The sequence below is a fragment of the Apteryx rowi genome, unplaced genomic scaffold (assembly GCF_003343035.1).
Source record: "Apteryx rowi isolate R43461 unplaced genomic scaffold, aptRow1 scaffold_647, whole genome shotgun sequence".
Taxonomy (NCBI): domain Eukaryota; kingdom Metazoa; phylum Chordata; class Aves; order Apterygiformes; family Apterygidae; genus Apteryx; species Apteryx rowi.
Genome location: NW_020450924.1, coordinates 116,320 through 126,265, shown reverse-complemented (window position 1 = coordinate 126,265; position 9,946 = coordinate 116,320). Strand labels below are relative to the sequence as shown.

The window sequence follows — 9,946 nt, the reverse complement described above, 5'->3', positions numbered from 1 at the left end:
CTCCGGCGGGCGGGCGGCCGCGGCGCGGCGGGGGCGGTTTCCGTGCACGGGCCTGGGAGATGCTGTGGGGCTTGTGCTGCAGCGGCGCTGGGGAATTTTCATTGAAACCTGGAGCTGGTGGCACTGGAAAGTGCCTTTTTTTTTTTAACAAGGGTTAACATTTTTTTTTAATCCATTTCAGTGAAACTGCCTTCGTCCAGGAAGTCTTCCTCCAGGAGAGAAAAATAGATATCAGACAGTTCAGTGGCTGCAGAGCAGGATTGGGGTGGGGGGTGGGCTGTCATCCTTTCAATATGACTTTCTGCAACCCTGTGAATTTCTCATGTATGTTTTGCTTCTAAGAGGTCAGAAACCCAGATATACTGATCAGCTGAAAATGAGCTTTTTTTTTTTTTAATTAGTATCAAGATGTTTGTTCCTGTTCCATTTTTGGTATGGAAAAATATTTAGAATAACAGAATTTTTGAGAAATGGAAAGTCTGATTCTTTCCATCTCTGATCCTTTGCATAGGATTTTGAAACTCATCTCTAATGTTTTTTAATAGCTGGGATGCTAGGCAGTTAGTTCTTTCTCATCATTTTGAGTTGGAGTGGTACCTTAGGGCTTCCTAGAGAGCTTTTGGCATTGCTGGCCCAAAACTACTGGGGAAGTACAAACTTGGTAAAGCTCCTAATTACCTAGCAGGAGCAGTAAAACTCTGTCAGAAGAAACATTTCATACTCTATTGACAGGATTGTTCTGTTTCTCTCTTAATTCTGAAGGAAAATCAGTCCCTGCAGGAGCTGAAATTTTTTGCAGGTGGGATGGTAACAATTCTGACACTGCCAGAACCACATGCACCAGGAATTTGCAAGAGTAAATTGCTGAAAGATTGCTCAGAGCAGTGTTCTGTGGTTTCCAGGAATGCAAATGCATTAATATATATATATTGCATTGGTTAGGGGCAGGGCTAACCACTATTTTAGGGTAAATAGGAAATCCCAAAAGAAAAATTTTCATAAAATTTTTAGGAAACTGAAAAGGAAGACTTGTTGAAATGAAATTGTTAATGCCAGTAGCCACTTTTGGCCAGAGCTGAGGAAAGCCCTTTAGGATGTGCTTAAGTTTGTACTTCAGACACTGTGATGCATGTGACATATCCTCGAGGTCTTCCCCGAAGCACAGTTTCTTGTCTCAGGGAGAAGGTATTACCTATTCCATGCAGGGATGTTGGTAATGCCCCTCTTTCTGTTTGTGTTGACAATAGCTCACTACTGTGGATAAATTAAGATTGTTCACTTCAAGTTGAAAGTAGGTATTTCTTCCTTGAGTGGCTTTGTGTATACGTCCAGCAGATTTTATAGTTGTTCTGTGTCTAAGTCACAACTCGCTAGTTGTGACTGCGTAACGTCTTGCTGAGGGTCTGGCAGCAGGTCCATAACCTTGGTCAGTATTGCTGTTCCTACTCTGCTGCTGGGTGAAAATGGAGGCAGGCAGAAAGTGAGCAATTTGCTCCAGGTTAGTGGTGCAGTAGTGGCCATGTTGAGCGCCAAAGTAGCATCTAGAAATCCCAACCTTCAGGTGCTGCCTTCGCGCCTCGGAAGTGTGGTGCATGTGCATGGACACACAGGAGGTCGCATAACAGCCAAATGTGCCCTGTTCCTCCTCCCAAAAGAGAGCCCAACTGAAATTAGAAAATAAATGACTGACCTATTTTGTAAACAAAAATGACTGATCACATGAGCAGCTCTGTTACAAGAGTTCAGGCTTTGCCCTTCTTGTTATAAAGTCCTGTGACAGGCTACAGAAATGGTCAAGGGAGCTAGAAAACAAGATTTAAGAGACTTCTGGCTAGCTTATTGACATGTGGGTTGAGAGTAAGCTGTATCACTGCATACCTATGGAAATGATAACTGATAGTGGGGACTTGCAGTTTTGCTGATAATGTTATAACTGCCTAACAGTGAAAGACGTATTTAACCTTGAAATAAGATGCAAGTTCCTGATTTTGAGAGTAAGTAAACATAGAAAGTGTTCTTTGGCTGAGGTAGTGGGCTTGACATTGTTTGGAGTCTTTAGATTGTAGAAAGATATCCCAATTTGTACTTTAATTCAGCATCTTGGAGACGTTCTAAGAGATGCAGATGCAGGGATCCCTTTGGCCCCTAGTTTGTGAATCCACTTATTCCCTCACATCAGGAGCTGTGGAGAGAATGAGAAGTTTTGTGATGTCCTAAATGTACTTGTAATACCTGTGTATTTGATTAAGACAAAGACTGTACTCAGTTCTCATGCTTCAGGCTGCAGCAAGTCACTGCATTGTGTGCAGGAAGGACATTTCCTCTTATTGCACAATTAGCCAGATGAATTTAGTTTTTGCCTTCCCCCGAAGCATTAGAAATTAGCCACAATCAGGGACAGAACACAACAGGAAGGAGGAGGGCTGGGGCTGGGGCCGGGCAGAGGGAGAAGAGGTTGCGTGCTCTCCTCAGGGGGGAAAACAAAGAGCTTTTTGCTGACGTTAGATCTCTTAATGTTAAGTCTTGTATGTATCCTCAGAATCATACTTATTACTGAGTTTAGGTCTGAGAAGGCCACAGACTTAGTAGGTTTTCCCCTTCCTCTGCAGCATAGGATGTGGATCATCTGCTGAGGGTCAGCTGTGTGAGACTCATTTAAACAGTTCTTTGCCAGTTTTGTAGCTGCTGTATTGGTGGTAGTTTGGTTTCTTGTGCTCTTTGTTCATGTTATGTAAATCCAATCTCAAACTAAAGGATTTCTGTCTTTATCCAAGTTACTGAGCTCGGTTGCAAGGAAACTGCATGAAATTCAATAAACCGTGATATGCAGGAGGTCTGACTAGATTAGGTAGAGTCCTTTCTGTCCTTAAACTTTTTGACAGTGGGAAAGCAATTTTTCCTCATGGAAGATGAAGGAGAAAGTATCCTGAAAAAATACCTACAAAAGAAAAGCCTGTTATTTCTGAGGAGGTTTAAAGGGTAGATGCAAGAGGGTGACCTGCTTGTTCTGACATTGAAACCATAGAAGTAATGGGAAATTCTGCTGTTGCCATTTGTGCATTAGGATTTTGTATGTTTCTGGATTGCCTTTAATAAATGTTATGTTTAAGGAAGTGAAATTAAGCTTCCTTTCTCAGTCTCAGGCTGACTGCTGTTACATGGTAAGACGAGGGGTAAGAGCATGGCTAATTAAAGTGCAGCAGCCTTCCATTCCCCTTGGGCTAATTATTCTGTGGAAAATGGGTCAGTTCCTCTGAGAAATTGTTTGCCAGCAGGAGGCAGAAAAAACTTCTGCTCCCACTCCTTACCTTCCTGTTGTGGAAAGTACTGCTGGCTCCCATGGGCTCTTGCAATACCTTGACGGTTTTTCAGATGCGTAAGCTGTTCCTCGCAGATGGGGAAACAACACCTGGCCGAACACAACAGTGGTCCCTGCTGTCCCATCCGCTCCTGTAAATGAAGCAGTATCCTACAGAGGTGTTCCTGGGCTGGATCTGAGGCAAATGAAATGAAGTTGAATGATATGAGTGGAAGTTGCACTCTCGAAAGAAAACCTGTCTGTTACGAAAGGTGGAGTATAGTTATTTTTCCTTATTTCTTCCAAAAGAACCTTCATCATCTGAGGAGCTAATGTTGTCCTATGTGAAGGTATTAACTGTTTGTGACTATGATTAGTATGGGTTTGTAAATCATCCCATATTACTTCTCACATCCGCTTCCTGTATGTATTTTAGAGTTCTCTGGTGACTGTATGGCTTGAACATGTATTAGCTCTGCAGGCTCAGTACAGACTGGGTAGGGGAGCAGAGAGCCAGTTTGCCTTGTACATCAGAAATAAATTGGTCTGGTTTTTTACATTTATGGGATGATACATGAGGCGGAAGTATCCAGATGGTTTCTGAGCTCTTAGGTGAAGGTGCTTGTGCAGGCAACCAGAAAGAGTCCTGACAGAGAGCCAGACTGGGCAAAGGCTTTGGCTTCACAGGAACAAATTACCAACATCTGTGCCAATTCAGAACAACGTGCTCTTTCTGGTCAGTTGGAGTGCTGCATTCCTCTCTGTAAATGATAGGCCCAATAATGCCGATTACGAGCCAGCTCCCATGCATCTCACAGGCCAGCTAAAACAAGCGTAGAAGAAACTTGTATGCAGTTGTACACTGCTCTTTAACATGTCCTAATAGGCTAAAGAAAAGCTAGACTGCTTTAGAAACTTCTGTTTGCAGGAATAGCTGAATGAGAATACCTATCTACTACTAGTTGAGAGATGTCCAGTTATTAGTCCGTATAAAAGAAAGAAACATTTTATGTTATCCTTTCTTCTGTTCTAGATTTTTATCGGTGTCAGTGCCTAAGAGTTTGCCACAACCTTATTTCAAGACTCCCCCACCCCCACAGACTTCTGTCAAAGTTGGATTAGACCACAGAGACAATCTTCTCTACCACAACTGCGTGCTGTCTTGCTTTCCTTGCATAAGATCAGAGCTGGAGTAGGCATTAGATAAGCATTGGTAGCATAAACAGGCAAAGCTGTTGCTTGATTCTTTCCTTGCTGGATCTCTGCTCTCAAGTGCAGTGTACGTTGAAGGTACCTTTCGTGAAGGAGTCTGGGAACCACCGCTCGGTCCCGTTTGGCAGCTTGCTAGGAGCGCGAAAGAGATCGTGAAGTATTTGCGAAGGGGGAAGCTCTCTCGCGCGTGAATGGCTGTGACATAGTGCTGTGTGTACTGCGAAGTGCCTTCTGGGGATGGGGACTCTGTTTTGTTTTGTTTTTTTTTCACTCAGAATATGTGTGCAGAAAAGGGTCAAACTCATTCAGCTCTAGCAGTTTAATCTTGGCCAGGGGGTTGTGGCTATACAGAGCTCTAGACAGTGTCATTTCTCACTGCTTATAGGAGAGCATGCCTGATGGTAGCACTGTGTATTTTGCAGTTCCCTCCTATGCTGAAAGTTAGGCTTGCATAACCCACAGATGCATAACCCACAAGGTGTGTGTGTGTGTGTGTGTGTGTGTGTGTGTGTGTGTACATATATATATATATATATGTATTTTTTTTCCTTCTGTATCAGCCAAGGTTTATGGTAAGGATGTTTCAAGTAAGTTCTAGAGGAAGAATTATTTCTTTGTTTTGTGATTTGTGGCATTTTCAAAATGTGTATAGAAATATCCCTAGAGGCATGATGGATACCGTGTGAGTAGGTTTATTTTGATCCAGCAGTTCTTTCCAAGGCAGATCTCCCAGTTAAGCCTTTAACTGGAAGTGCACTTGCACAAGAGCTGCAGGATGTAGGGCACAGTTTATAAGATGCTCTAATATCTACCAGAAAGAGAGGAGCTGCTGTAAAGGTAATGTAATAATTCCTTAGCCATACAGGACTTCACTGATGTTGCTTTGGGTTTTTCATTGCTGCTTAATACTTTACCATGGAGATGAGATAATGCGTTTCCGAAGCAGCAGCTTCAGTCACTTGAGCTGACAGAGACTAGTATCAGGAGCGCTCCAGGCACCTGAGCTATTCGTATTCTGTGCTGTTGAAGACAGAGGTACCTGTATAAAGAAGCCAGTTTATTGCATTATATTGGTGTATAACTTGTGGATGTGCAAAAGATCAACTTCTAGAATCCAAGTCCTTGTGTTAGCTAATTATATCCTTTTGGAAATGATACCTCCGTTTGATATTTGTATTAATGAGGTATTATTGCTCACCATAAAGGCAACTAGTTTTTCAAAGATTGGATCAATAAATAGAACAGTGTGATTTCTAACAATGTCATGTGTGCATGTGCACTTGTTCTGATTCCCATTGGATCTTCATGGTAAGAGCTCCAAGAGCTGCAAAAGTTGGGGTATGTTACTTCTTGCTGCAGGGTTCCCCCTGGCAGCTAGCAGACATAGGGGACAGGAAGGTGTCTTATTCTGATGGGAGAAATGTAGTTTTCATGGTTTGAGATTTTTATCTGGAAAACAAGGACTGGATGATGTCTTGACAATGGTTAGAATTTGCTATGCTTTCGACTAGGGCTTAGCAACGTTTGGAGTACTAAAAGGCTGTAAATGCGAACACCAGCACTCCCACAGCATCTCTCATCTGAGAATCTCTCTATTCTTAATGAATTCTTGCTACGTCTCTGTGAGGTGGGTAGTATTAGTGTCATTCTGCAGACAAGTAGATAAAATAAATTGCTTGTATAAGCACATTCAGCAAGCCAGGAAAAGTCAGGAATAAAATTCAGGAGTACTAATGTTTCAACCTATTCTTGAGCTACTGTCTTGTACTTTGTGTTGCAAGAAAAGAGACCAAAGGCATTAATTGTGATAGTTTTTTTTGTTTTTAAATTGGGTCAGGAAACATAAAAGTGAGATATTATTATGCAACATAACTAAGTATGCATGTGATAATTGAAAAAAAAAAATGGTAATCAGAGAAGTTGCTAGGCAACAGTACCCTGCCTTCAATTACCCCAAAGCTGGTGAGTTTGCTTTCGTGATATAACGTGTGTTCTGTGCTCCTTGAGAAAGCAAGTGGAGGTGGAGTTTTGTGAGATTTGCTCCTTTTTAACTCCCCTACTGCTTAACTGGCGTATTGTGAGGTCAGATTTGACCCCAAATTTAGAGAAAAGTATTCACAGGACTTGAAATCAACAGAAAAGTGCTAGATGAGCTCTTAAAAACAGTGAGGTGTTTTGAATATAAGTAAATAACCATTCTGGCCTACAGACACTGCTGTGCTAGTGCAGTGACTCTGCACTTTGATCCGTGGCTCTTTTGCTCCCCAGGCTATGGAAAGTAGTCTATAGCTTATCCTCGAGAGCATGAAAAGTAAGGAAACGAGTGAGAGTTTTCATGTTAAAAGGTAGGTGGCAGGGATATATGGCAATCTGTGAGAAATCCGAAACTTTCACAGTGGCAGCTGGCCTCAAAATTTTGGGAGCCATGGTAATGCATGAGAACCTGAATGTAAAAACAGCTGTTTCGTTTTCATTGTCTTAGCAGGAAAAGACTGAAAAGAACATAAGCAATGAAGAGTGTACACAGAGAAAAAGTAAGTGAGATTTGAATAGTATAAGACAGTTCTAGCAGCACGAGGGAGTTTGTGTGTGTGTGTTTGAAACCAATTTTTTTTTCTTTTTTCTTTAAGACAGAGTGCAAGATAACAACAACAAAAAACGAAGACTCTTGGCAATTATTCTAACCGCATTTCTCCTTTGACAATAAATGGTCACAGATCACTTGCAGATAGTGTAGTTCTGTGGGGGTGCAGGCATCTGCCCGAGATCCTTCAGCTTTTGGGTGGCAGTGAGGCTTTTAAAAGAAATCTGAAAATCTGGAGATCTGAAAATGTGATTCTCAAGGCTTTGTCAGAAGCTTTCAGTAGAGCTAGTGGACTGACCTAGAGATACTTGGGGAAGGATGTACCAAACCATCCATGCTTTGTTTCTTCGGGTAGCTGAAAGCTGTTGCTTTGCAGACTTGGTTTTGAGATTTTTATCTGTCTATTTATTTATTTATTTTTCAGAAGAGAGACATTTCCTTTAGGAAGTGGAGGTTGTGTGGCAGTAGCATGCCTAAGGTATCTCTATGAGGTAATTTGGTCCTCTTGGGAAGGGCATTCAGCCACATCTACCATGTTTTGTGTTCTGCGTACCAGTCTAGGTTCAGAGATGTTCAGACCCCAGCTGGTCAGCGTGCTGGTTCGAAAGCCCAAAGGCAGCAAGGGAAGGTGTGTTGGGAATTCAGTTGAAGGGAGACCTGCAACCCCCTCGATATGAGTTGTGTTAGTGGGGTGTATTTCTGAAAAGATGAACGTCTGCTTTCTGTTTCCAAATTTGGCACTTCTGTCGCTGGAGAATCCCAGATAAGTCGCTGAACAGTGTTGTGACTTACTTTCTCTTTTCGTCGAACAGTTTCATTTTTATCACCAGGTAGCTGCACGAATCTGAGTTTTCTCTTTTCTTGAGCACTTTTGAAATCATGAAAAAGTATAAATACTAAAATAGACAGAAGGAACACACAAGTAACAACTTCACAATCAAGAATTTGCTTTCCTTTTTTTGTTTGCACGTTATCTGTATTCTCATTTGATGAGTGCTGCTACTTATTTATACTAATGTGCAGTCCCCAGTCTGCTGACACCAGGAATGTTGGTGTCTTTGTTAGGGTAATCGTCAGTGCCTGGGTAAGTACCAGGGTAACTGTTTTACAGCACTGTGACAGAAAAGCCTGAGTCTGGCCTCTACAGTGGATTTTAGCTCTTTCTGTATATGCAGCTGAATGGCCACACCACTGCTTTTAGCCCTACTACAAACATTTCACCTTTTTAATCATTAGTATTTCAGGACAGGAAGTTCATTTATATGCAAAAAGCAAAGAAAAATCCCCTTACCTGAGCAGCCTGAATGTTGTATTGTATAAGTATGTGAACTTTAAGATTAAACATATATGCTCAGCTCTACCTCTTTGCTCATATGTTACAACATAACCTTTGCTAATGAAGAGTTTCTCACCTGATTATTTTTTTTTATTGTAGATACACATGTAACTAAAGCTATGGTTTCACAAGCTCTTCGAGCTCATAGAAATTAAGATTTTTGCAAAAAGGAACTTCTTCTTGCTGGGTGCCAGTAAAGCCATGTGGTAGCTGCTCTGTATGCCCAGTCCGGGGACTGATATGGCTGAGAAGGATTAGGCTTTTTGGGGGTAGTATTGAAATGAATGACGAATTCTTTGGTCTGGCTCAGTGTGAGGCTGTGTGGGTGACCTTAGCGCTGGGCAAGGGAAGGGGTTAAATTGTGCAGCAAAGGGCAAAGTGGGACTTGTGTTGGCCTAAAGTTAGGCTGGCTTAAAGCCTCCATGGAACAGCAGCCTTCAGTAAGATGGACTCTGGCGAGGCATCTGYGTTGCTCTCACACAAGAAGGCCCTTTCAGCCCTGCTGTGTTCCCCTTTTTCCATGCCAGGCCTTTGAGTTGGGACAGAGTGCCCAAACTGAGACACCTTGGACTCAACTGACAATAAATATACCCTTTTGAAAACGTTGCTCTTGATTTTTCTGGGATGTGTTCAGCCTGGCAGCAGGCGTTCAGGTATATTCACAAGTGTTTATAAACTGTGTTACGAGATCAGATCTGCTTCTTGTCTGAACAAAGAAGCGCAATGGATGAACTGGAGGCATAGCTGTTGGTTGAAGCACGGTAGTGTGTTTTCCTGTCTAATGCTCAGATTTGTGCATTGAAAGGCACAAGTGCACTGCAGTTGCTTATTTCATATGGATTTGTTCCTTGCTATTTTACAGATCAAACAGATCTGATTATGTAAAAAGTTCTCAATGTTCCTGTTGTTCTGGGGAAAATGCTTTTTAAGTTTTTCTTTGCATGTGTCTGATAAAGTTAAATAGTTCAGTAGAAACCTATATTCAGCTGTGACAAAATGCATATAGTGAAAATAACATATATGCAAATAATTTTTAAGAACATACAATTTTAGAATGATGTAAACCAGAGCTAGCTCAGTTATAACAAAAAACCTCTTTCTCTATCTGATATAAAAATGTTAAAATAGCAACTATTTCTCATGGGAAGTGGGACTACAAAGTAGATGCAAGCCTTAGTGCATATGCAGAAGGTTCTAAATCCGTCTTTATAATGCCCATGTTACATTGATTTTAATTAATGGTTTTATGCTTATTCATCACTGTGTTAATCTTGGTAGGAGGGTTTTGTAGGGGGAGGATTAGTTATTTAATCAGCATTTTTAATTGGAATGTTTTTGTAGGCCAGTGCTATCTAAATAGAAACAGACTTTTTTTTTCTCTTGAATTTCTGTTGGATCTCAGTTTTTGAACACCTAAATCCATTAAGATAATTTGAAGATCTCAGCTGATATGCAGTTTGACACATAAATGTTCTTGCTCTGCAACCCCTTTGCATGGAACTAATCCAGAAAAACG

At 41.5% G+C, this 9,946-nt stretch overlaps 1 protein-coding gene across 6 annotated transcripts in view; it reads left to right on the top strand.

Moving 5' to 3' along the window:
• The first annotated feature begins 2,877 nt into the window (after positions 1-2,877).
• TMEM229B (transmembrane protein 229B) overlaps positions 2,878-9,946 on the top strand; it is a 31,473-nt gene continuing 24,404 nt past the window's right edge. For 5 of the 6 annotated variants that reach the window (XM_026084594.1, XM_026084595.1, XM_026084592.1 and 2 more), the window contains exon 1: positions 2,878-3,570. The gene's annotated coding sequence lies outside the window, so the exon portion shown is untranslated. Of the gene's footprint in view, positions 3,571-7,032; positions 7,045-9,946 lie in introns of those variants that run through there. The other variant, XM_026084593.1, reaches the window with a different exon arrangement.